Source organism: Bos grunniens, chromosome 19 (genome assembly GCF_055505025.1).
Source record: "Bos grunniens cultivar Pamir isolate PY7600 chromosome 19, Bosgru_T2T1.0, whole genome shotgun sequence".
NCBI lineage: Eukaryota > Metazoa > Chordata > Mammalia > Artiodactyla > Bovidae > Bos > Bos grunniens.
In genome coordinates this window covers 20707532-20735067 of record NC_141183.1, presented here as the reverse complement: position 1 = coordinate 20735067, position 27536 = coordinate 20707532, and the positions used below count along the sequence as shown (strand labels likewise).

The following is a 27536-nucleotide window of genomic DNA, read 5'->3' as shown; positions in this document are numbered from 1 at the left end:
GCAGGCGTCTCACTGTGGTGGCTTCTCTTGTCTGGGAGCACAGGTTCTAGAGCACAGACTCAACAGTTGCGGTGCACAGGCTTAGTGCTCCGTGGCATGTGGGATCTTCCTGCATCAGGGATCGAACCTGTATGTCCTGCACTGGTATGCGATTCTTTACCACTGAGCCAGCAGGGAAGCCCCTGTGTCATATTATAGATTCCATGTCAAGTGATATTATATGGTCTTTTCTATATGGACCTGCTTCACTTAGTATGATAATCTCTAGATCCATCCATGTTGCTGCAAATGGCATAATTTTATTGATTTTTATGACTAAGCAGTATTCCATTGTATACATGTACCATATTTTCTTTATCCATTTGCCTGATGATGGTCATTTAGGTTGCTTCCATGTCTTGGCTACTGTAAATAGTGCTGCAATGAACATTGGGGTGTGTGTATCTTTTCTAATTAGAGTTTTCTCTAATTAGAAAAACTCTTCTAGAGTTTTCCAGAAGTGGGATTGCTGGATCATATGGCAGCTCTGTTTTTAGTTTTTCTAAGGAAACTCCATACTGTTTTCCATAGTGGCTGCACCAATTTACATTCCCACCAACAGTGTAAGAGAGTTCCTTTTTCTCCACACCCTTTCCAACATTTATTTGTAGACTTTTTTTTGGGGGGTGGGGGGCGGTGCTGCATCAGGTTGCAGCACATAAGATCTTCGGCACACAAGCTTGTAGCTCCCTGACCAGGAATCAAACCCAGGGCCCCTGCATTGGGAGCGCATAGTCTTAGCCACTGGACCACCAGGGAAGTCCCTGTAGACTTTGATATTTTTAAATTATCATTTATTTATGGCTATGCTGGGTTTTCATTGCTGTGTGCAGGATTTGTCTGGTGTGGTGAGCGTGGGATACTCTTCGTTGCGGTTCATAAGCGTCTCACTGCAGCGGCTTCTCTTGCTGCTGAGCACAGGCTTTAGGTGTCTGGGCCTCAGTAGTTGCTGCCCTTGAACTCAACAGCGCAGACGCAGTGGTTGCCGCGTGTGGGCCCGGTAAAGCGCCTGGGCTTCAGAAGTTGTGCCGTATGGACTTTGCTGCTCCACAGCATGTGGGAGCAAACCCGTGTCCCCTGCATTGGCAATCAGATTCTTAACCACTGGACCACCAGAGAAGTCTCCCCTGTAGACTTTTTTTTTTTTCTTTTCCCCTGTAGACTTTTAAATGATGGCCATTCTGACCAGTGTGGGGTGGTACTTCATTGCAGTTTTTATTTGAATTTCTCTAGTAATTATCGATGTTGAGCATCTTTTCACTTTCCTAATGGCCATATAGATGTCTTCTTTGGAGAAATTTAGGTCTTCTGCCCATTTAAAAAATTAGTTTGTTTGCTTTTTTGATAATGAGTTGTATGAGCTGTTTGTATATTTGGGAAATTAAGCCCTTGTCAGTCACATCATTTGTAAATACTTTCTCTCATTCCACAGGTTGTCTTTTTGTTTTGTTTATGGTTTCCTCTGCTATACAAAGGTCTGATTCAGTCCCAGTTGTTTATTTTTGCTTTCATTGCTATTGCCTTGTCCACCCCCTGCTTTCTATTCCCCTCCTGTTCCCTAACTTCTTTGCAACCAATATTTGGCAAACCTAATATCAAATCTCTTGTCTATGTCCTGCCACTTCTTTCTGAAAGTGGATTCTTAGCTGCCGTTGCCAGTACACTGACGCCTGCTCTTTATCATTTTTTTCTCAGGAGCCAGGGCCGGCCCCACCCTAAGCTGCCCCAGACCAGTTCTGCTCAGTAGCCAAGCCCAGCTTCCTTCCCTTCCCCCAAGGCCTCAGATCATTCCTGGCCAGGCCCAGGCTGGCCTCCTCCGGGAGCTCAAACACAATATTCCCCTTTCTGTGTGCAGTGCACTGGCTGCACAATTTCACAGTGCTTTGTTAGTGTTATAATTGTATTTTTTCACGTAATTTCCTTTTCTAAACTCTCGAACACACCCCATGTATTCCATAAAATGCTTTGGCATTCTTGCAATAATTAAGTTCCAACAAATAAAGGTGTTTTGTAAATGTACCCTATTCCTTAGCAGTTAACTCTATAATAAGACAGATTTTTTTTGGTTCATTTTTTATAGTAATCAAGAGATGTGGGTATGAAATGTGGACATTTTCTGTTAAAAATGAAAATATAAAGACAGGATACAAAATCCTTGCTACAAACTGATTTTTTTTTTTTTTAAGTTTGAAATGATAAATTCACAGAAAAGTGCAAAGAAACACACAGTGAGGTCTTTGACACCCCCTACCCAGCCACAGGGCTTCCCAGGTGGCGCTAGTGGTATCGACCCTGCCTGCCAAAGCAGGAGATGTAAGAGACATGGGTTGTATCCCTGGGTCAGGAAGATTCCCTTGCCTGGAGAATCCCCATGGACAGAAGAGCCTGGCAGGCTACAGTCCATAAGATCATATACAGTTGGACACGACTGAAGCGACTTACTTAGCATGCACGCATGCACCCAGCCTTGGGTTAACATCTTGCATAACTATAGTATAATATCATAACCAGGAAATTGACATTGGCACAATCCACAGAGTGTATGCAGACTTCACCAGTTATATATAGAAAACTATATATATATATATATATAGTTAATGAATGTAAGTGTGTGTGGCCCTATGCAATTTTACATGTATACCTTAATGTAACCACCACCATAAACATGATACTTCATTATAACAACAGCCCATGACTCTCTCATGCCACCCTTTTATATCCACACTCACTCTCCCCTCAGCCTGATTTAAATATGAAAAAATATTAATGGAGCACAGAAAAATTGCTGAGAAAATTGTGGGATAATGCTTGATTTATTTTTTATTTTTACAATTTTTAGTCTTTTCCATTTTTATTCAGTGAGAATCCATTACTTTTTTAAATTAATTAACTAATTAATTTAAAATTACTTAATTAACTATTTAAAATTACTTAATTAACTAATTTGGCTGTGCCAATGGGATCTTCAGTCTTCACTGGGGCATGTAGGATCTTTTAGTTGCAATGTGCAGAATATTCAGTTGCAGCATATGAGATCAAGTTCCCTGACCACCTATCAAACCTGTGCCCCCTGCATTGGGAGCATGGAATCTTAACCACTGGACCACCAGGGAAGTCCCAAGAATCCATTACTTTATGAGAAAAATATCTTGGTGAAATTTCTAGTATACACTGTAACATTTATAATCACATGATCCCACAATTTTCAAACTGGAAGAAGACCTGGTGGATTTTAATTTATATTAAAGTTTACCAACAGATCAAAATAAGCCCTCCCCTTCCACTCATAAAAATTTTTCCATCTCCCACAGAGCAATTTACAAAGTAAAACATTCTAAGTGTTGTTCATAATTTTATCCTAGCCCGCCTTTATAAGGTTAAACTTGAACACAGTAAAAAGACATTGTTTCTATTATTTACAGATTGCATAAAAACTCATTGCAAAATGTAGAGGCATAAAATCTTGATTTATCGTTTCTCTTGATTCTGTGAATTGACTGGAAAGTTCTTTTGTTGGTCTCCTCTGGCTCACTTGGGCTATTACAGATGGCTGGAACAGCTGGAAATTCATTCCAAGTTGGCCTCATTCACAAGTCTGGCAGTTGGTGCTGAGCAGGGAGTCTCAGCTCTTCTCATGACCTCCCAACCTCCAGTAGACTAGGCGCTGATCTGGGACAGTGCTCCAAGAGGGTGTGCCCCAGTGCTCAGGTGCTTATCCTCCCAGGTTTGCGGGATGCACAGGTCTCCTGGCCGAGCCCAAGGCTGATAGGGAGTTACACAGAGGCAAGAATACTGGGAGGCAGGATTCATTAGGGGCCATCAAAAGCCATAATCTACCGCAGATATAAAGGTTTGCCCCTTTATAAGAATGTAAATATGGGCAAAATAAAATACTTGAGTCCAGTGGAAAGGCTAAGAAAGGCAATTATAAGTAATTTCTTTTTTAAAAAATTAACATTTATTTTTGGCTATGCTGAGTCTTATTGCTGCACATGTCCTTTCTCTAATTGCTACAAACGGAGGCTACTCTCCTGTTGTGGAGCATGGACTCTAGGGTGAGCAGGCTTCAGTAGTTGTGGGACATGGGCTCAGTTTCCCCGAGGCATGTGGGATCTTCCCACACCAGGGGTCGAACTGGTGTTCCCTGCATTGCAAGGTGGATTCTTAACCACTGGACCACCAGGGAAGCCACAGCAATTTCTAATCTTCATATAACCATTATTCAATCAAGATAATAGACAAGGTCAATCTCCCCATGGTTAACTCAAGAACTAGTGCCTCATTAAGGGAGCTGAAAAATATAGTTACACAGTCAACTAGATGTTACATTCATGTATCTATTTCCATACATAGTAATATAAATAAGAAATTCTCTTAATATTTACCAAACATAGTTCAGCTATTTTTAAATTTTTGGCCACACCAACACATGTGGTATCTTAGTTCCCAGACCAGGGCCTGGTCACCTGAGCCTCCTGCAGCAGAAGTGGAGTCTTAGCCCTTGTACCACCAAGTCCCTATAAATTTTGTGTGTGTATGAGCGTGAGCTCAGTCACGCAGTTGTGTCCAACTCTTTGCCAGGCTTCTCTGGAATTTTCCAGGCAAGAATACTGGAGTGGGAGTATTATGGCACTAGAGTGCCATTTCCTCCTCCAGGGGATCTTCCTGACCCAGGGATCAAACCTGGATCTCTTGCATCTCTTTATTTTTAAAAGATTTATTTTTGGAATTCCCTGGCAGTCCAGTGGCTAAGATTCTTTGATCTCACTGCAGAGGACCCAGGTCTAATCCCTGGTCAGGGATCTAAAATTCCAAAAGCTTTGCAGGGCAACCAAAAATATTTTTTAAAATAAATAAATAAAATACATAAATAAATATATTTATATAAAAATAAATAATATCTATTATTTTAGAATAAGTATTTATGAAAAATCTAATTAAAAGTTTACATTAAATATTAAAAATTATACATTAAATCAACTTTTGCCTCAGAACTAATTTCTGAAAATACAGGAAATATAAAAGGGATCAGTTCAGTTTAGTTGTTCAGTCATGTCCAACTCTTTAAGACTCCATGGACTGCAGCACTCGAGGCTTCCCTGTCCATCACCAACTCCTGGAGCTTGCTCAAACTCATGTCCACTGAGTCAGTGATGCCATCCAACCATCTCATCCTCTGTCGTCCCCTTCTCCTCCTGTCTTCAATCTTTGCCAGGATCAGGGTCTTTTCCAGTGAGTCCATTCTTCCCATCAGGTGGCCAAAGTATTGGAGTTTCAGCTTCAGCATCAGTCCTTCCAGTGAATATTCAGGACTGATTTCCTTTAGGATTGACTGGTTGGATCTCCTTGCAGCCCAAGGGACTCTCAAGAGTCTTCTCCAACACCATAGTTCAAAAGCATCGATTCTTTGGTGCTCAACTTTCTTTATAGCCCAAGTCTCACATCCATACATGACTACTGGAAAAATCATAGCATAAAAGGGATATGCTTTTTAAAATTTTAATAAATATATTTCGGACGTCCCTGGTGGTCCAGTTTTTAAGAATCCACCTGCCAATGCAGGGCACACAGGTTCAATCCCTGGTCTAGGAAGGTCCCACATGCAGTGGAGCAACTAATCCTGTGTGCCACACCTACTGAACCTGAGCTCTAGAGCCCAAGCTCCACAACAAGAGAAGCTACCACAATTAGAAGCTAAGCACTGCGACTAGAGAGTAGCCCCTGATTGCCATAGCTAGAGAAAAGCCTGCATGCAGCAACAAAGACCCAGTGATGCCAAAATAAATAAAATACATAATGGATGTTTCTTTCACTGTAAAGTAGAATCAACACATGCTATACAGCTAAGTTTTGATGTGTGTTCCCTCCAAAGTTTGACTGATCCGACGGCTCCCTGAAGCATAAGACACTTAGATAAGACTTAAGATCCACTGAGAATTTATTTGGAGGATCAAATGTTTCAGTCGATCTTGAGACTACAATAGTTCCTCAGACATCTGCTGTGAAGCTTGCTCCCTCGTCTGCCAGATGCTGTCTCCAGATGCACTGGCCCCTGCCCTTTTCTGTACCACATCTCTCCTTGGCTCCCTTCACTCTCCAGCCATGCTGGGCTTCCTTCAGGTTCTTCAACCAGTCAGCTCTGGCTTCCTAGCTCTCTTCACATGTCTCCTCCTCTGAGATCTCCTCGCTCCACTTCCTTCCTCTGGCTGACTCCTTATTCTTCTTGCATGTTACTTAGGTGTCACTTCCAATGAAGATTTCTGACTTTTCCATATATGTTCCACCTGCACCCTGGGGGCTTCCCAGGTGGCGCTAGTGGTAAAGGAACCCTCCTGCCAATGTAGGAGACAAGAAATGAGGTTCAATCCCTGAGTTGAGAAGATGCCCTGGAGGAGGATGTGGCAACCCACCCCAGTATTCTTGCCTGGAGAATCCCATGGACAGAGGAGCCTGGCAGGCTACAGTCCCTAGGGTAACACAGAGTGAGACATGACTGAAGCGACTTAGCACGCATGTGTTTTTGATAATGTTAGCATTCTGTACTTTCCCTGCCATAATGTCACCATATTCTGCTATTTTTTTTTTTTGTAAAATTAAAAAAATTGTTGTTGTTGTTAAGCCATGTGGCACGTTAGTTCCCTGACCAGGGGTGGAACCTGTGCTCCCCGCATTGGGAGTGCAGAGTCTTAAACACTGGACCACCAGGGAAGTTCTCACACTTTATTATTTTATGTTTTTAGTTTTATTTCTTCTCCCTGAGGGCAAGGAATGACCTGTTCATTGCTGTGTCTATTGACTGACACATGGCCGGGGCACTCAGAAGTGTCCCTCGGCTGCTGCTGCTAAATGGCTTCAGTCGTGTCCGACTCTGTGCGACCCCATAGATGGCAGCCCACCAGGCTCCTCCGTCCCTGAGATTCTCTAGGCACGAACACTGGAGTGGGTTGCCATTTCCTTCTCCAATACATGCATGCATACTAAGTCGCTTCAGTTGTGTCTGACTCTGTGAGACCCCATGGACAGCAACCCACCAGACTCCTCTGTCCATGGAATTCTCTAGGCAAGAGTACTGGAGTGGGTTGCCGTTTCCTTCTCCAGAAATGTCCCTCAAGTGAATACAAATACAACAGAAAGGAAATTAAAGAGGCACTTTCAGTAGCCATGTTCACATACTCAAGATTATGCTCTTTGCCCAAAGGTGATGCTGTCAAGTCTTGACTTATAGTCTACTTACTCATTTTTTAAAAATAATTGTATTTATTTGTTTGTTACTTTTGGTTGTGCTGGGTCTTCGCTGCTGTGCCAGACTTTCTCTAGCTGCAGCGAGAAGGGGCTACTCCCCAGTTGTGGTGCTCAGGCTTCTCACTGCGGTGGCTTCTCTTGTTGCAGAGCACGGGCTCTAGGTGGACGGGCTTCAGTAGTTCATGCATTCAGGCTCAGCAGCTGTGGCTTGCTGACTAGAGCAAGGGCTCAGTAGTTGTGGCGCCCAGGCTTTAGCTGCCCCATAGCATATGGAATCTTCCAGGATCAGGGGTCAAACCCGAGTCCCCTGAGTTGGCAGGTGGATTCCTAGCCACTGTACCACCAGGGAAGGACTTCCCACCTTACTCCTACTTTTTAAATTAATTAATGTATCATTTTTGTTTGTGCTGGATCTTCCTTGCAGCCCGCGGGCTTTCTATAGTTGTGGGGAGAGGCCTACTCTCTAGCTGCAGCGTGTAGGCTTAGTGCTGTGACCTCTCTTGTCGTGGAGCACAGGCTCTAGGTGCACGTGCTCAATAGTTGTGGCTCAGGGGCTTTGTCGCTCCACTGCATGTGGGCTCTTCCCTAACCAGGGGTCCAACTCGTGTCCCCTGCATTGCAAGGCGGATTCTTAATCACTAGACCATCAGGGAAATCCCACCTTACTGTTATTTTAAATAAAAGTCTGACCTATTCGGACTTATGAATTCCTAAACCAACACAAAGTTGAAAGCACAAAGGAGAGTGCTACTTGGGACTGTCAACTAAACGCAGTCAGGACCAGCAGGATCAGTCCGATAAGGAGAGCAGGAACAGAAGCATTGCAAAAAGTCCTCAGGAAAGGCCAACTGGCTTAGAGGAGAAGATAAGAGATTTTGGGCAGCACAGCCAAATCCAAAGCCTAGCATTCATGCAGTGCCTGGAGTCAAGGAGAAAAGACTGAATTTCATTGAGCATATACCATTTAGGAAAAAAGAGGGGCCTTCCCTGGACTCTGAGCTTGCACTGCAGGGGGCACAGGTTCTATCCCTGGCTGGGTGCTGCACGAACCCCATGGTGCAGCCAAAAATTTTTTTAAAAAATAAACCAACTATAGCTTAAGAACTTAAAAAAAAAAAAGAGTACATTTTACCTATTTCCATGAAAACAAATTTTTTTAATGCTTTAAGTTTGGGGACCTAGAAAAATAAGCCTGGTTATCTGGAAAATCCACTTTTCCACATGGAAAATCCCCCTCCCCCAGCCCTGGTGAAACAGTGAGGGGCTACTGATTTTCCACTGAAGGAGGCAGTATCTTGCCTCAGGGATTATTGTTGTTGTTCAGTCACTAAGTCGTGTCTGACTCCTTGTGACCCCCTGGACTACAGCATACCAGGCTTCCCAGTCCTTCACTATCTCCCAGAGTTTGCTCAAACTCATGTCTCTTGAGTCTGTGATGCTCTCTAACCATCTCATCCTCTGCTGCCCCCTTCTCCTTTTGCCTTCAATCTTTCCCAGCATTAGGATTTTTTTCCAAAGAGTCTGCTCTTCACATCAGGTGGCCAAAGAACTGGAGCTTCAGCTTCAGCATCAGTCCTTCCAAGGAATATTCAGGACTGATTTCCTTTAGGATTGACTGGTTTGATCTCCTTGCAGAGTTCAAGGGACTCTCAAGAGTCTTCTCCAGCACCACAATTCAAAAGCAGCAATTTTTCAGCACTCAGCCTTCTTTATGGTCCAACTCTGACGTCTGTACACGACTACTGGAAAAACCACAGCTTTAACTATACGGACCTTTGTTGGCAAAGTGATATCTCTGCTTTTAAATACACTGTTTAGGTTTGCCTCCGGGATACCAGCCCCCTGATCACGGCTTTCCTGGCAATTGCTCCACTCTATTTCATTAATGACTCACTTCTCTGTCTCCCCGGCTGGCCCATGCATTTCTTGCAGACTGGGATAGGGTCTTTTATCTCTTCAGCCCTGATATCTACCACAGTCCTAGCACATTGTAACCGTTCAATAAACATTCATTAAACAAGTAAAAGAACAGTGTCAAGGCCATAGCTTCTACTCTCTGCCTTTCCTTTAACAAGAAGACATTAAAAGCCTTGCCGTACAATCACATAATAGCATACCCCAGGATAAATTTGTGTGTTCATCACACTGGCCTACAGATCAATAACGCAGTTGACTATAATCACCCCATTTTCAAAGAGGAGGAAAAGGAATAAGACATGTCATTTCTGCAACTTTAGAGATTTTTTTTTCAATTTCTTTTATGCATGACTTAAGAAAAGATATCCCAGGAACTTGGCTTGAATTTCTGGATTCAAGTTGAATTTCTGATATTTGAGCCTCTGGAAATGGTCCCAATGGATACATTTATACAAGATGCCATTAGCACCTGAGTGGAAACAAACCGGTGACTAGGAGTATTTTACTTCCTACAAGATCAAATAACAGTCATGAAGCACGAACTGGATCTGTCGACGGCTGCACCAAAACAGAGAATCAGTGGACAGTACGGCAGTTCTAAGGCCCTCTCTGCAAAGTCAGCTGGGAAAGGGGGCATCAGAACTGGCACAGGGGGTAGGTCACCTATAGGGTAAAACAAAGCTGCCAACTGGATGTGTTCCCCTGAAACAGCTTTGCAGTGTTGCGCCTCGCTCAAGGAGCACAGGCTCAGCCAAGAGATGACCAGAAGGAGGAGGTGAGGAGGGAGAGAAAGCCTCATGTGTGCATGCGTGCTAAGTCACTTCAGTCATGTCTGACTCTGTGACCCTATGGACCGTAGCCTGCCAGGCTCCTCTGTCTATGGGATTTCCCAGACAAGAATACTGGAGCTGGTTGTCATGACCTCCTCCAGGGATCTTCCCAACCCAGGGATCGAACCCATGCCTCATGCATCTTTTGCATTGGCAGGCAGGTTCTTTACCGCTAAGGGCTACTCAGGAACCCCCTGGGAGAGAGCCTCAGCAACACCCAACTACAGCTGGGCCAGTGAGAAAAACATTGAGTCAAACAACCCCAGAGTTTGAAAGTGATCCATTTTTCTTTTCCCAACCTACAGCCCCCACTGAGAATTCCCACTCCCACCATGTCCCAGTCTTCTTTAGGATTCTGGACCCTAGAGAGAATTGCTCCCCAGAACATTTCTCTTGCCCACTCAGATTCCGTTTCTGGAAACGGCACTATCCAATCTCATCAGCAGGGCCCCAAGGTGGAAATGAATCACACAGGACACTGGTCCCAGGGATGGTGTGTAAAAAATACCAGGTCACCTACTGCTGCTGCTGCTGCTGCTGCTGCTAAGTTGCTTCAGTCATGTCTGACTCTGTGTGACCACATAGATGGCAGCCCACCAGGCTCCCCCATTCCTGGGACTCTCCAGGCAAGAACACTGGAGTGGGTTGCCATTTCCTTCTCCAATGCATGAAAGTGAAAAGTGAAAGGGAAGTCGCTCAGTCGCGTCCAACTCTTAGCGACCCCATGGACTACAGCCTACCCAGGCTCCTCCATCCATGGGATTTTCCAGGCAAGAGTACTGGAGTGGGGTGCCATTGCCTTCTCCCTGAGGTTCATGAAAAGGATCGAGTAGCAATGAATCTACTAGGCTTTATGTCCAAGGGCTAATGAAGGCCAGACTATGACTTCAGCTTCTAGGACATAACCACAGATGATACAGCTGAAGAGGGTCCCCCACCCACAGCCAGGGGACAGCCTTAACTGAAGCCCATGTGGCCCCTGGAACTCCATGTTACCTCACCCTCTCGTGGATTGTAAACAGACTCAGTCCTGAGAACACTGTGATACTCTGTCTTCTTTGGAACCCACTTGTGTTCAGGGAGCTCCCCAAAGTGACTCTTCTATTTCAACCAGCTCGGTTCCCTTGGACTCACATTATTTATTTCTCTATATGCACCGTAGTTGTCCCTTGCTCATTCAGTCAGTTTCTGACCACTGCCTCTAACCCACATGTGAGTACATGCCTTCAGGTACATTCCATTATCAGGAGATGCAACAGCTGTTAATCCATCGCCCTGAGCCACCAAATTGATCCTTCCTACCCTGTCATACTCCATTCACTGACATCCTTGCCCTGCGAACAGCAAGGCCCTATAAATGCAAGCATTTCTTCTGCTTCTCCTATGCCAAGAGTTCTTAACCTTTGTTGATACATGGGTCACTTTCGAGAAACTGTTACGAACTTTTCCCCAGAAAAAAATAAACATATAGACTTGAAAATAATGTTAAGGGGTTCTTGACTCATAAAGCCCATTCTATGGACTCCAACTCATGACAAGAAATGATGACCATTCTAAAGAGACATGCAGTCAGAAGAGTGAGAGCTAGGGGGAATTCCCTGGTGGCCTGGTGGTTAGGACTCAGCACTTTCACTGCTGGGCCTGGGTTCAATTCTGGGTCAGGCAACTAAGATCCCACAAGCCAAGTAGTGTGGCCAAGAAAAAAAAAGTGAGAACTTAACCTAACTGTTCTCCATATGCATCAATGTCTACAGAGGATTTGGGAACAAAAGTTTGTTGGTTTCATCCCTGAGGTCCAGCCAGGTGCTGTCCTCACCTGCCCACTGAGCTCAGGCAGCAGGCTCATAATAAGCAACCAAGACAGCGGCTCCTCATTGAAGCTGGAAGACATATCAATACCCCTGCTCACGTCAATGCACTCCCACCTATGGGGCCAGCCCAGACCTTACACACCTTTCCCAATGGCCATCTAGGTGGCTCTGGTGCTACCTCGTCACCTTGACATAGTGAATAAAAAGGACTTCCAACAAGTCTGCCAGGCCACACCTTCTCTAGATTGCCTACTTCTCCATTCATCCCTCTCCTCCCCCGCCTCCTTCTCTCTCCCTCTCTCACACTCACACACACATTCCAGCTGTCACTCAGGAAAGCAGTCAATGTCAGCATCCTGAGGCCTCCTTGGAGCAAATTTCCTGGAGCATACCATCACAGAAGACTGCTGAGCTCAGGAATGGTTGCCAATAGCCACTGGCCAGATTATATTTCCTGGGTCACTCTGACCTCCTCAAAGGCCACAGCCAGTATCGATCTGGTATTCTCATGTTGACATCCTATTCCAACCCTCTCTGCTTTAAAACAAAGCAAAACCTTGATCTTGTCACAAATCTAAGTGGTTATCACATACACACAGGGTTGTCACCAACCTTCCCCCATCTATTCCAATAATGATTACATATTTGTAACAAAAACTGACCATGAAGATAATTGAGGGTGTGTGGACCCCAGGGAAGGGGAGAGATCTCCCTGCCCTTCTGTAGACTAGGGACTTCACCTACTCTCATATGTAAAGTGAAAGTTGCTCGGTCGTGTCTGACTCTTTGTGACCCCATGGACTATACAGTCCATGGAATTCTCCAGGCCAGAATACTGGAGTGGGTAGTTGTTCTCTTCTCCAGGGGATCTTCCCAACCCAGGGATTGAACCCAGATCTCCTGCATTTCAGGGCGATTCTTTACCAGCTGAGCTACCAGGGAAGCCCTTCCTTTCCCAATCATGGGAATTCTCCCTCCATCCCACATATCTTTCCTACTGGTAGAGTATTAGCAAAAGAAACAAAACTCTAAGGTACCAAAAGAAGCCTCTCAAGATGAACCTCAGAGTCAACTCTGGATGTTGTGGATCATCATGTAAATTGGAAATTTACACAGATAATGTGCCACCAGAGTTTTATTCCAAGATCCAGTCCAATTCTGGCCTCTCCTGACATGTGTCAGGCAATGCGATGTAATTACAATGTTATCATAACCTATGTCTCACATGGTTGTCACTAACTAGATTTGTGATTTGGGGCAGGGCACTTCATGTCCCCCGGCCTCTGTCTCATCATTCATTCACTCAACAAACATTTATTGAGAAACTAGTAGTTTCAGGCACTGTGCTAAGTGCTACTGACAACAGTGATGAGCAAGATATAGACCAGCTGAAGAATTTCCCACTCTATTGTTTACGTGTTAATATAAACAATTCATCATGTGACTGCATAATTAAGGCAATGGTGAAGGCTGGACAAGGTACTGGAGGAAAACTGGGAGGGGAGTACTATCTGACTGGGGCACAGAGGGGTCCGTAAAAACGAGAGGGTTGGACTTCCAGATAAAAGAGTCGGTTACTGTAAGATCATGATGCATTCCAAAAGGCCCCAGAAGGAATTTGGATATTTTGCTTCAGGGAAATGTGTGCAAACCACCCTCCACTAGTGTAGATAAGGTGTATACCATTGACGATTTGGCTCAGAGGTTAAAGCATCTGCCTGCAATGCAGAAGATCTGGGTTTGATCCCTGGGTCGGGAAGATCCCCTGGAGAAGGAAATGGCAACCCACTCCAGTATTCTTGCCTGGAGAATTCCATGGACAGAGAAGCCTGGTGGGCTACAGTCCATAGGGTCCCAAAGAGTCAGACACGACTGAGCGACTTTACTTTCACCTCTTCCAAATCGAAGAGAAGCCAGATTCTCATTATCAGACTTTCGTAGTACCCAATTTTAATGATTACCTACAAGTGTAAAGAACACTTGATAAAATCAAGTCTCTTCCAACTCAAAGGTCAGAAAACACATTATGTATACTTGTGCCATATACATACTTAACCAGCTGATGAAACAAACACATCTTTTTTGGGGGCTGCACCCTGTGTGGCATGAGGGATCTTGGTTCCCTAAACAGGGATCAAACTGGTGCCTCCTGCAATAGAAGCACAAAGTCTTAACCACTGGACCGCCAGGGAAGTCTCAACACATCATTTATTGTTTAGTCACTAAGTCATGTCAGTATTCTTGGGCTTCCCTTGTGGCTCAGCTGGTAAAGAATCTGCCTGCAATGCGAGAGACCTGGGTCTGATCCCTGGGTTGAGAAGATCCCCTGGAGAAGGGAACAACTATCCACTCCAGTATTCTGGCCTAGAGAATTCCATGGACTGTATAGGCCACGGGGTCACAAAGAGTTGGACACAACTGAGCCTGTCCTTCACTATCTCCCAGAGTTTGTGCAAACTCATGTTCACTGATCCAACCATCTAATCTTCTACTGCCCCTTCTTCTCCTGCCCTCAATCTTTCCCAGCATCAGGGTCTTTTCCAATGAGTCAGCAACACATCTTTTAAGTGGAGAAAAAACTCAAACACAGACACACATAAAATCGAATCCATTATAAGATTTTCTTTCAAACAAAAAACAGAAATAAAACCTATTCATCTGTGATTGCTGGGAACTCACTCACCCTGAAATGCTATTGAACTAAAGTCTGCTAATTGTGGCTTACAATTAACTCAAGCACAAGTTAATACTGTCAATATTTAAATCCTCAAATACTGAAAACAACAGCGTTCCAAATGCCTAAAAGGTCAATATTTATCCTTCCAAGTTATTTACTTTTTTTGCTTATCTGTTTTTTTCTATATTTACTACAACAAATATGTTTTGATGCTATAATGGTTAAACCCAGTAGAGATGATTATTTTACATAGAAAAAGTGTGTCCTCTCCCATTAAAATACTGTTTTTCCTATTTTCCCAAGGTAGTGTGAGGAAGATGATACACATCCAGAATGGATGGTAAGTCAGTTATATCTACAACTCAGTGCTTAGATTTTGTTCTACCCTGAAGAAGAAATACAGGTAAAATACAAAGTTTTCCCATCCTATTTTCTATTCATCAGTTTATATATTTTGATATATACATTTGCTATATATTTATTTATCAAAAGTTTTATGTGTTAAGAAGCTATCTCAGTGGTTGCACACTGATGTAAATGTACTTAAAGCCACCGAACTGTACACTTAAAAACAGTTAAAATGGTAAATTTTATGTGATGTATCTTTTACCACATTAAAAAATAAATAATGAAAAATGTTTCATTTTTTTAAAAAATGCAATTCCCTTGTGTATATGGATCTTGAACTGTAACTTTTCTAAAGTCCCTCATTAGTTCTGGTAGCTTTTTCAGACACATTCCTTAGGATTTTCTATGTACAATCAAGTCTCTGTAAATACAGCTTTATCACTTCCTTTAAAACAAAAAAAGATATCTCTACATTAACAAAGCAAAGGCTACCAGAATATAAAATCTCTTTTTCTGTACCCTCAAATGCATTTTTTTTTACTAAAATTTTTTTTTAATATTTGGCTGTGCTGGGTCTTCGTTGCTGCATGGGCCTTTCTGTAATTGCGGCGAGCAGGGGCTGCTCTCTAATTGCAGCACTTGGGTGTCTCACTGCCGTGGCTTCTCTTGTTGCAGATCATAGGCTCTAGAGCACACGGGCTTCAGTAGTTGCGGCACACGGGCTCACTAGTTGCAACTCCCAGGCTCTACGGCCCAGGCTCAGTAGTAAGATATGCCAAAAAGGAAGAACCATGTCATACAGATGTCAACTCAGATTAGGGAAGATCAGATTAAAATTACTTTGATTCCAACACGTGAGAATAGTTTGAGAATGATTTTGCTTCAACATGTGATTAACAGAAAAACACCTAAGTCATGTATCATTCCTGAGCCATGGAGGAACTATGGCAGAGGGAAGTGGACACAGGCCGTTTCCAGGGTTCCTGGGCTATCATCTTACTCAATCACAGAGTGATTCAACCCAGGGGGCACTGTTTCTACCTGTTTGGTCTCGGTCCATCCAGAAGGCACTCACTGACTGGCCTCTGTCACTCATTTACAGATGGGACTGAAGCAGGCAAGGGAAAGGACGCGGACAGTTCTCACAGAGAATCCTCAGAACACTCACAGATCCCCACCCTCCCCCCAAAGAGCCTGCACAAAGGGACTGTCTTGAGACCTGCAGAACCTTGGGGTCAGCCACCAAAGTCGTAAACCAGAGCAGTAAGGAGCCCAGGGGGCAGACAGGCCAGGACTAAGAAAATGAGAGCTCCAAAACAAACAAAAACCATTAATAAAAAGTGTGAGGGCTAGATTTTCCAATTTTCAGTTAGGCTGTTAAATAACTATTCTTAGAACCTAAAAGGTTTTGTTAAATTGTGTTGATTTAACAAACTAAATGATAGAAAGCAGGAAACTAAAACCATGTCAAAAGTTAATTTTTAATAATCTCCTAAATGGGCTAGCCAAATACACTAGCCTGGCATAGCTAAAGAGAGGTACTGGTAGCATAAGCAACACCAGTAGAGTCAAAGCAACTACCAATGTCAGGGTTTCCCTTGTGGCTCAGCTGGTAAAGAATCTGCCTGCAACGCGGAAGACCTGGGTTCGATCCCTAGGTTGGGAAGATTCCCTGGAGAAGAGAAAGGCTACCCACTCCAGTATTCTGGCTGTCAACATACATATAAAAACAGTGGAAGCTCTAGAAATAAAAACAGTCCCAGATACTACAGGAAATCAAACTATTGGATACAACAACATATTAAAGCAGTAATAGAAGATATTGCATCTTACTACAATGCTTCCAAAAATGGAAACTTTCTTATTTCATCAGAAAAAAAAAACCTAATGAAATTTTTTCCTGTCTGGCACAATAGAATCTTAAAAAGGAACTCTGACCAGAGCACCAAGCCAAATACATTGAGACTTAAACAGAAATCACCTTTACTGTAAGAAGGAGAAAAAAATACAACTTACAACAGAAGAAAGGAAACTACAAACTATAACAATACCATTATTAGTAAATTATGCAAACACACTTTTTGAAAAAGAAATAAGCCTCAGTTTCCTCATTCATGAAATGAAAAGTTGAAATAGACTAAGTACTTAGTGATCAAAAATTGTATGTGTTTAAAAGTTATCTTGAGGGGAGTTCCCTGGTGGTCCAGTGGTTAAGAATCCACCTGCCAATCCCAGAAGATTCCACATGCTGCCTTAGTGCCCAGCAACTAAGCCTGGGCACCACAATTACTCAGCCTGTGAGCTGCAGCTACTGAAGCCTGCATGCCCTAGAGCCTGTGCTCCGCAGTAAGAGAAGCCACCACAATGAGAAGTCAGGACACCACACTAAGAGCAGCCCTTGCTCACTGCAGCTAGAGAAAGCCCGGGAGCAGAAATGAAGACTCAGCGCCGCCAAAAATACATAAATAAATATATATTTACTAAAGAAAATCCTTTTAAAAAAAAAGAAGCTATTTTTTGAGGCTTCTCTGGTGGTCCAGTGGTTAAGAATCTACCTTGCATTGCAGGGGACAAGGGTTAGATCCCTGGTTGGGAAACTAATATCCCACATACCTCTGCGCAACAAAGCCACAATTAGAGGCACAACTAGAGGGTCCATGCGCTACAACAAAGGATACCTCACGACACAGTGAGATCCTGTGTACCTCAACTGAGATCCGACACAGCTAAATAAATAAATAATTTAAAAAAAGAAGCTGTCTTGGGTGAGGTCGGGAGGGATGGATTGGGAGCTTGGGGTTAGCAGATACAAACTATTATATACAGAATAAACAACAAAGTCCTAATGTATAGCGGAGCAAACTATATTCAGTATCCTGTGATAAACCATAATGGAAAAATGGTTATAATGGGAAATGAGCTAGAGGGTTCACAGGAGTCCCCAGGAACCCCTTCTGAGGAGAACTGCCTCAACCCTTCCCTTTTCTTAGGGTGTGGTTGTCATTTTCTCTGCAAACTGAAAGAGGAAAGGTTGGATCAAGACAGTAATGCACAGTGGCAACAATTTGAACAGACAGACCCTCCATTCTTCACAAAGAAATTAGTTACATACAACAGATAATGAAAGTGACAGAAATATGTCTATCTTTCTAAAAGCTACTTTTCTGGAAAGTACACTTAAAGAATATCAAGATAAGAAAATTAAATGCATTTTAAAGCAGGCATCCCTAGCAAAATGTATTTTAGGGCAGGCTGAAATGAGGGCCTAAGGTCATCCATTTGATGAAACTGTATCTGTTAGCAATTATGAGAGTGCAGCAATCAGGGATAACATGGGCATGAACTAAGGACAAGAGCAGAATCCTGAAAATGCCATCATGAAATACGTAATTTCCAATCAACAGTACAAGAAGGGATGCAAAAACTACATAATAAAATAAAAAATTGAAATTTCCCCTAACTTTTTTCCAGTGAGTATAAATATATTAAAACATTATCATTTATTTTTAAAATACTGCATGATTTCTTTTACAGAGGCATTGGTGGCATATACAAATTCACCTCATTCAAGTAATTCCTAAAAGAGCATACTCAAATTTATACCTGGGATAAGTTTTTCATTTGAAATCAATTATGGGACTTCCCTGGTGGCTCAGATGGTAAAGAATCTACCTGCAATGTGGGAGACCTGGGATCAATCCCTGCACTGGGAAGATCCCCTGGAGGAGGGCATGGCAACCCATTCCAGTAGTCTTGCCTGGAAAATCCCCATAGACAGAGGAGCCTGGTGGGCTACAGTCCAGGGGGTCGAAAAGAACTGGACACGACTGAGCAACTAAGCACAGCACACATGGGACTTCCCTGGTGGTCCAGTGGTTAAGACTACCTTCCAATGCAGGGGGTGTGGGTTCGATACCTGGTCAGGGAACTAAGTTTCCACATGATGTGGGGTATGGCCAAAAGTTTTTTAAAAATAAAATATAAAAGAATTATGAAGTATATAGGGTACAATTATATGATCCTTGTTAATTTTTATGTTCTTAAACGTCTAAAATAAAAGTTTGAAAGTTTAATTGTAGATATCTTTAAAATTTTAAATGTTTAGGTCTTGTTATGTGGTGTAAATAGCTGAATCCTAAGTGTATTATTTCAGCCTGGTCAGTCATCTCTGTTTCAGCACTCTTGCTTCAATAAGTAATCAAAAGACTCAGGAGAGCATATTGTTGAGCAATGCTCCTTAAACTTCAACATGCCTGCACATAACTCTAGGATCTCCTGAAAATGCAGATTCTGATCCAGTAGATCTGGGGTGGGACCTGAAATGTTTTTTTTCTTTCTTGTAATCGTCGTGTCCGATTCTTTGTGACCCCATGGACTGTAGCCTGCCAGGCTCCACTGTCCATGGGATTTTCCAGGCAAGAATACTGGAGTGGGTTGCCATTTCCTCCTCCAGGGGGGCTTTCTGACCCAGGGATCGAACCCATATCTCCTGTCTCTCCTGCACTGGCAGGAGGATGCTTTTACCACTGAACTACCTGGGAAGCCCTGAGATGGTTATCTTTTAACAAGCCTGTAAGTTACACTGATGCTGCTGAGCCAGGACAAACCTGAGGACCATAGCTAGAGAGCAATGGCTTTCAAACTGAGGTGTGTGAATATCATGGGGAGGGCTCCTTAAACCAGATTGTTGGGCTCCACCCCCAAGTCTGAGGTGGGGTATGAAATTCTGCATTTCTGTGTTTTTGTGGGTTTTTTTTTTGGCTGAACCAGCAAAGCTTATGGGATCTTAGTTCCCCAAGCAGGGGTTGAACCTATGCCCTCAGTAGTGAAAGCACCACTGGACCTCCAGGGAACTCCCTGCATTTCTAACAAGTTCCCAGGCAATGCTGATTCTGTTTGTCTGGCATCCACTCGTTGAGAATCATTACTATCAAGGAAAGAATATTAGATTGTGAGAAAATACCTGGGATTAGCCTCAGCTCTGTTACTAACTGGCCCTCTGACTCAATCAAGTAGAAATACAGTGAGCTGCAATTAAAAGAACATTAAATTAAAAGCAACTTAAATAAATAGTAGTTTGTTTTTCTCCCTTGGTAAATCCAGAGGTAGGCAGTCCAAGCTTGAGGTTAGGAAACCATCAAGGACACATGGCCTTTTTTTCTTTTTTAGTATTTTGGCCATGCTATACAACATATGGGATTTTAGTTCCTCCACCAGGGATTGAGCCATGTCCCCTGCAGTGGAAGTGCAGAGTTTTAACCACTGGATCCCCTGGGATGTCCCAGGGGCACATGGCCTTTCTATTTTGTGTTGCTCCATCACTAATGCGTGGCTTTTTGTGCTCCTGGACACAAGACAGCTGCTGAACCAATTTCCAAGCAGAAGAAAGGGAATAGAGCAAATGTGGAAAGGGCATCCGGCTGCACTTGCCTTTTGAAAAAGTTTTCCCACGAGTCTTGCTCCATGGCTTCTGTTTACATCTCACTGGCAGAACGAAAGCAACCGTAGACCAATCATTGGGAGGTGACTAGATAGAGCAGACTGGACTCACCAACCACCAGTGTCTACCACAGTGATCTCAGACGCAGACACAAATCTTAACATGATATCAAGACAAAGAGAAGCTCCAAAACGTCAGTACACAGCTCTCTGAACCCCAGTCTCCTCATTTGTAAAGTGTATGAGATGCACTCATACACGGCAGGACAGGTCACCTGCAGTGTGGATCTATCCTGTATACTGTGGGACATTTAGCATCTCTGATCTCTAGGTACTAAAAGTGAGTGCTGTCCACCCTCACTTGTGTGATACAGCCAAACAGGCCTCTGCTGGTTCGCAAGTGCCTCCTGGTTGGTATAAAGCACGGGAGGGTGATTATCTTCTGGGGTTGGAAACCACTGTACTAGATGGTGTCAGGTCCAAAATCGTGTGACTCTTTCTGGCCTCTTCAATAAAGGCTAGTTTTGTTTGTTTTTCTGAAGCCCTGGCTATACAGCAGAAGCATGGGTCCCCACTCTCCACCTCATGATGGGTAGGCATTCTTTCATTTCCTTACTGCTATTTTTAGATAATTAACTTTTTAAAAGTATAATTTACAATGTTGTGTTAGTTTTTGGTGCACAGCAAAGTGATTCAGATATATATATATAGACATATATTCTTTTGAAGATTCTTTTCCATTATAGTTTATTACCATATATTACAATTTAGTTCCTTGTGCTATACATTAGGACAATTTGTTGTTTATCCATTCTAAATGTAATAGTTTGCATCTACCAAACCCAAACTCTCAGGCCATCCCTCTTCCTCTCACCCGCCCCTAGGCAGCAAGTCTGATCTCTGTGTCTGTGAGTCTATTTCTGCTTTGTAGATAAGTTCATCTGTGTCATATTGTAGATTCCACATATAAGTGATATCATATGGTATTTCTTTCTCTTTTGAACTTACTTCACTTCGTGTAATCCCTATGTCCATTCATGTTGCTGCAAATGGCATTATTTCATTATTTTTTATGATTGAGTGGTATTCCATTGTGTGTATGTACCACATTTTCTTCATCCATTCATCTACCAGTGGACATTTAGGTTGCTTCCATGTCTTGGCTATTGTAAAGAGTGCTGCTGTGAACACCGGGATGTGAGTATCTTTTCAAATTAGAGTTTTCTCCAGATATATGCCCAGGAGTGGAATTGCTTGATCATATGGCAACTCTATTTTTAGTTTTTTTAAGGAACCTTCATACTGTTCTCTATAGTGGCTACAATTTACATTCCTACCAACAGTGTAGGAGTGTGGGAATTTTTTTTCACATCCTTTTCTTTACATCCTCTCCAGCATTTATTATTTGTAGAATTTTAGATAATGGACATCTGAACTCTGTGAGGTGATACTTCATTGTAGGTTTTTAAAAATATTTTTTTTATTTGGCTGTGCTGGATCTTTGTTGTGCCACACAGGATCTTTGATCTCCATTGCTACATGCGAACTCTAAGCTTTAGCACATGGGACCTAGTTCCCTGACAAGGGATCAAACCTGGGTCCCCTGCATTGGGAGTGTGACGTCTTAGCAACTGGACCACCAGGAAAATCCCTTCATTGTAGTTTTAATTTGCATTTCTCTAATAATAATAGATGTTGAGCAACTTTTCATGTGCCTATTGGCACATGTCTTCTTCAGAGAAGAACAACTTTTGATCGAGTTATTTGTTTTGTTGAGTCGTATGTGGTGGTTTAGTTGCTAAGTTATGTCTGACTCTTTGCGGCTCCATGGACTATGGCCCGCCAGGCTCCTCCATCCATTGGATTCTCCAGGCAAGAATACTGGAGTGGGTTGCCATTTCCTTCTCCAAGGGATCTTCCTGACCCAGGGATCGAACCCAGGTCTCCCGCATCACAGGCAGATTCTTTACTGACTGAGTGACGAGGGAAGCCCATTGAGTTGTATGAGCTCTTTGTATATTTTGGAAATTAAGCCCTTGTCCATTGCATTGTTTGCAAATATTTTCTCCCAGTCCATAGGTTTAGATAATTACTCTCGCCTTGCTGAAAAAGCCACCCTCCTCTTTTGAGGCACCTATTATCCACCACCACACTCTTCTGCTTGTTCCAAAGATCCAACTACTTCCACGTCACTCTTCAACATTCTCCAGATTTTCCTCTCCACTCCAAACCTCACCTTCATGTTTACATCCACATGGATGGTCCTGGTTGGACTGGCTGTTTCTTGACCTCCTCACCTCCATACACACTATGGACAAACCACACCACCTGCCATCCCACAAACTATTCCTTAACCTCAAACCTGACTGGCTAACTCTTGCACCACCACTTCCTGCACCTCAACCTTCTCATTCCCTTAGTCCCACTCTGTTACTTCTCATGTTGATTTCACTCTTCCAAGCTATCAGTCCCTTCCTAGCTTCACATTCTTCTCCAGGCAGTCTGCATAATTTGATCCATCCTTCATTTACTCCCCTGATCTTCACCCCCATCCTCCTGGTAAAACCCAGCCCTGGCTTTCACTGATCTGCGCTCTGACTCTCACACCTGGGTAGCTGAACACTGCCCAAGGCAGCACACTCCCACCTGGACTACTGCCTTGACGTCCTGGTGGTCCCTAACTGTCCCAGCCCTCTCCACCCACTGGGCTGGGAGACCTCATACTTGTGCCTGTCAGCTCTCTCTTCCGCTCCCTACCTTTGTCACCTCCCCTCTTACTCTCAGCAGATAGCTTCACTCCTACTAGATGGTGAAAATAGAAGCCATCAGGCAGAATGCCCCTCAACTTCCTGTCCCCTGCTCCCACCCCACTAAAACACTTATTTTTATCCACACTCATCCTTTCCTCCCTTTCATTGTGGGAAAAGTTTCCTTCCTGTAGTTAATCCCTCCACCTGAGCCCTGCATCCCAAGAGCTCCAGTCTCCTCAGGAACTTGGTTCTTAAAATCCCCTTTGTCCCTTCAGCATTTCAACATCATGTTGAAATACTGAGGCTTTTGCAAGCTTCTCCTATGCTCTAAAAAACAGTGTTCCCCAGACACTACATTCCCACCTCCTCGGTACAAGTCTCCCTTTCTCTCTTTTCCCCTTGAGAGCTAAGTTCTTTTTTAATTGCTGTTTTATTATTATTTTATTTTGGATCTTAGTTTCAACCAAGGATAGAACCCATGCCCCCTGCAGTGGAAGCATGGAGTCTTACTACTAGACTGCCAGGCAAGTCCCTAGAGCTGAGTTCTTAACCCTTATCACACCACAGATGCTTCTGGAATCCGGGGCATGCTTTTGGCAGTCTGGTGAATGATGCAGTTTTTTAAAAAAAAATTTTTTTTAATTAATTTATTTATTTGGCTGCACTGGGTCTTAGCTGTGGCACTCAAGATATTTGATCTTTGTTGTGGCATGTGAACTCTTAGTTGTGGCATGAGGGTCTAGTTCCCTGACCAGGTTTTGATATAGGTTTGATCCCTGTATCCGTCTGGGAATATTCCACATGTCGCAAGGACAACTAGGCCTGTGCACCATAACTACTGAGCCTATGTGCTGCAGCTACTGAAGCATGAGCACCTAGAGCCTGTGCTCTGCAATAAGAGAAGCTGCTGCAATGAGGAGCCCACACAACACAATGAAGCGCTGTCCTCACTTGGCGCAACTAGAGAAAGTCCATGCAAAGCTATGATGCCCCAGTTCAAAATAAACAAATAAATAAACTATGGTATAATCATACATGTACTTCTTTCATTTTATTTTTGTGTCATCCATGAATGTATTAAATAACAAGATCTCGAGGGGGCCTAACAACTCATTCACAGGTAGTGAAGATTATAAACAATATTTTGTAACATCTGCATCAGCTGTGATGTGATCTAAAAATAGCTGTGATTTTTAGCAGTAACAGAGTCACAGGTACTGCTCGTACTAGTGAAGTGTGATGCCTACAGTTACAATGGAAGGGAAGGCTAAGTTTTAATTAGAGGTGAGTGAAAAATCAAAATAATAATTCATTCAAGTTCATGGTCTATTCTATCCATAAACCCCTTGGAAGCAATCTATGATCCCCATATTAAACTCGCTGTTTCAAACTCCCTGCCCACCTCCTTATCTTCCACATGTCTTAATTTTATGTTTCCTCAAATATTCATCAGTGCCAACTATATATAAGGCTAAGTAACTTTTGCCAGGAGATGCAGGAGACATGGGTTCGATCCCTGGGTCAGGGAAGATCCTCTGGAGGAGGAAATGGCAAGCCATTCCTCCAGTATTCTTGCCTAGGAAATCCCATGGACACAGGAGCCTGGCAGGCTACAGTCCATGGGGTCACAAAGACTTGCACATACGTGAGTGACTAAGAATACACATGCAACCTTTTGCAATCTAGCTGTTACTCCCAGGGTTACTATACTCACTGAAGTCATTAGTAGTCCCCCACACTAGAAAGACCCTTTTCTATCTCCATATTACTCTATCTTCCTACAGCCTCAGATGTCAAATCATTTCCTCCTTACAACGTTCTCTTTCCTAGGTTTCTGCAGTATCCTTCTCTGTGGCTATGCCTCCATTGTCGCTTAATCGCTAAGTTGTGTCCAACTCTTTTGCAACCCCATGGACTGTACCCTGCCAAGCTCCTCTATCCACGGGATTTCCCAGGCAAGAATACTGGAGTGGGTTGCCTCCAGCTGCAAGTAAGAACAATAATTTTTAAAAAAGTTTAAACTATAAGGAACTGTCCCACATTTCAAGAGGTCCAGATACAAGGCAGCTCCAGGGCTGATGAATTTGATGGCTCAGCAGCAGCATCAGGGACCCAGGTGCCTTCCATCTTTCTGCTCTACCATCTTCAACATGATGGCTTATCTTCAAGAAGCTCTGCACAATTAAAAGATGACTGCAGCAGTCCCAGGTGCCAACATGCAACTGAAGAAGTGTAAATTTTCCTTTCATTCTTTACAATGTCTCGTGGCTTGCAGGATCTTAGTTCCCTGATTAAGGGGGTTGGATGCAAGCCTCCGCAGTGAAAGTGCCAAATCCTAACCACTGGACCACCAGGGAATTCCCTCTTCCTATCTGTTTTTATCCAGTGAGGAGATCTTCCCCAGAAGCTCCCAGAAGTCTTTCCTTACATCTCACGGACCTGAATTGCATCACATATCCCTTCCTAAATCAGTTGCTGGCAAGGAAATTGTGAGAACCATAGTTGGCTTGGATTAATCAGGATTTACTGCTGCTTGGAGGAGAGGTGGAATGCAGAACAAAATCATGGCTCTGCCAGGAACAAGGAGGGTAGGCAATCAAACCTCACTGATAGGCTCTAATTTTTCTTCTGCCTTTTTGTTTGCTCTTTCATTTTTCTTTGCAATAAAATCTTCCTACTCCTTAGATGTTATATTCTATTGGGTTCCATTCCAGTTCTCTTCCAGTCCAGGACCATCCCACACCATGTATCCTCCCTGAGTGATCCTATTCAGGCCCAAGGCTTCTACTGCCACTTGGGTACAGCCAACTCTCCACCTAGACCCTGCTGCTTCGCTCTGGGCCCCTGTATTCTCTGTTGCCTGCCAGCTCCCAACTTCTATCTGGATATTCCCCAGGCTTCTCAAACTCAACCTCTGCAAACACGTTCCTCCTGAATTCCCATGTCTCAGTACATGGCCCTACCTTCACCCAATGTCCCAAGATTGAAATCTGTCCGCTCAGACTCTTCCCTCTCCCTTAATCCCATGACACATCCAGTCATCTTGAACTGTTATAGATTCTCTCCACTCTCTCTCTAGAATCTGTAGCTTGGGCAGGGCCCTTCTCATGTCAGGCCTGGCTAGAAACCTTGCCTGTTGCTCCATTCAAGCATGCCCATCTCACTGATATCAGAGGGATCGTTCCTTTTTTATTTTTTAAGATTTTTTAAAAATGTGGACCATTTTTAAAGTCTTTACTGAATTTGTTACAATATTGCTTCTGTTTTATCTTTTGTTTTTTTTTGGCTGTGAGGCAAGTGGGATCTTAACTCCAGATCAGGGATTGAACCTGCACTCTACACTAGAAGGCAAAGTCTTAACCACTGGATTGCCAGGGAAGTTCCTTTTTTCTTTTTATTTATTTAAAATTAATGTATTTATTATTATTTTATTTATGTTTAATATTTATTTATTTGGCTGTGTCAGGTCTTAAGTTGTGGCCTTAGTTAGGGCAACAAACTCTTAGTTTTGTGCACGTGGGATCTAGTTCACTGACCAGGGATCAAACCTGGGACCCCTGCATTGGGAGCAAGGACCCACTGGAGCCACCAGGGAAGTCCCCAATCCATTTTTTTCTGAGCTTGTGTTTTCTTCTTACTGATTTGTATCCACTCTCTTTCCCTCACCCCCATTTTCTCCACCTGCCTAATTCCTACCAGACATTCAAGATAGGCCAGGGATGACCTCCTCCAAAAGTGAAAGTCACTCAGTTGTTTCTGACTCGTTGTGACCCCATGGACAATACAGTCCATGGAATTCTCTAGGCCAGAATACTGGAGTGGGTAGCCTTTCCCTTCTCTAGGGGATCCTTCCCAACCCAGGGATCGAACCCAGGGCTCCTGCATTGCAGATGGATTCTTTACCAGCTGAGCCACAAGGGAAGCCCTAAAATACTAGAGTGGGTAGCCATCCCTTCTCCAGCGGATCTTCCGAACTCAGGAATTGAACTGGAGTCTCCTGCACTGCAGGTGATTCTTTACCAACTGAGCTATCAGGGAAGCCCTCCTCCAAAAAGTATTCCCCGATTCTCTGGCCTCTTCCTGCCCCCACCCCAAGTTAAGCCAGCTCTATACTCTCTACACCTGGAGAAGGCAATGGCACCCCACTCCAGTACTCTTGCCTGGAAAATCCCATGGATGGAGGAGCCTGGTGGGCTGCAGTCCATGGGGTCGCTAGGAGTCGGACACGACAGAGCGACTTCACTTTCACTTTTCACTTTCATGCATTGGAGAAGGAAATGGCAACCCACTCCAGTGTTCTTGCCTGGAGAGTCCCAGGGACGGGGGAGCCTGTTGGGCTGCCATCTATGGGGTCGCACAGAGTCGGACACAACTGAAGCGACTTAGCAGCAGCAGCAGCAGCAGACTCTCTACACACCAACGCTGCTGTGTATTTATCTCCTCTACAAGTTCATGAACACTTGGGTCTGTTACCACTATTTCC

At 43.5% G+C, this 27536-nt stretch overlaps 1 protein-coding gene across 1 annotated transcript in view; it reads right to left on the bottom strand.

Moving 5' to 3' along the window:
* Positions 1–27536, bottom strand: part of RETREG3 (reticulophagy regulator family member 3) — a 64127-nt gene that overhangs the window by 32405 nt on the left and 4186 nt on the right. The window lies entirely within an intron of this gene.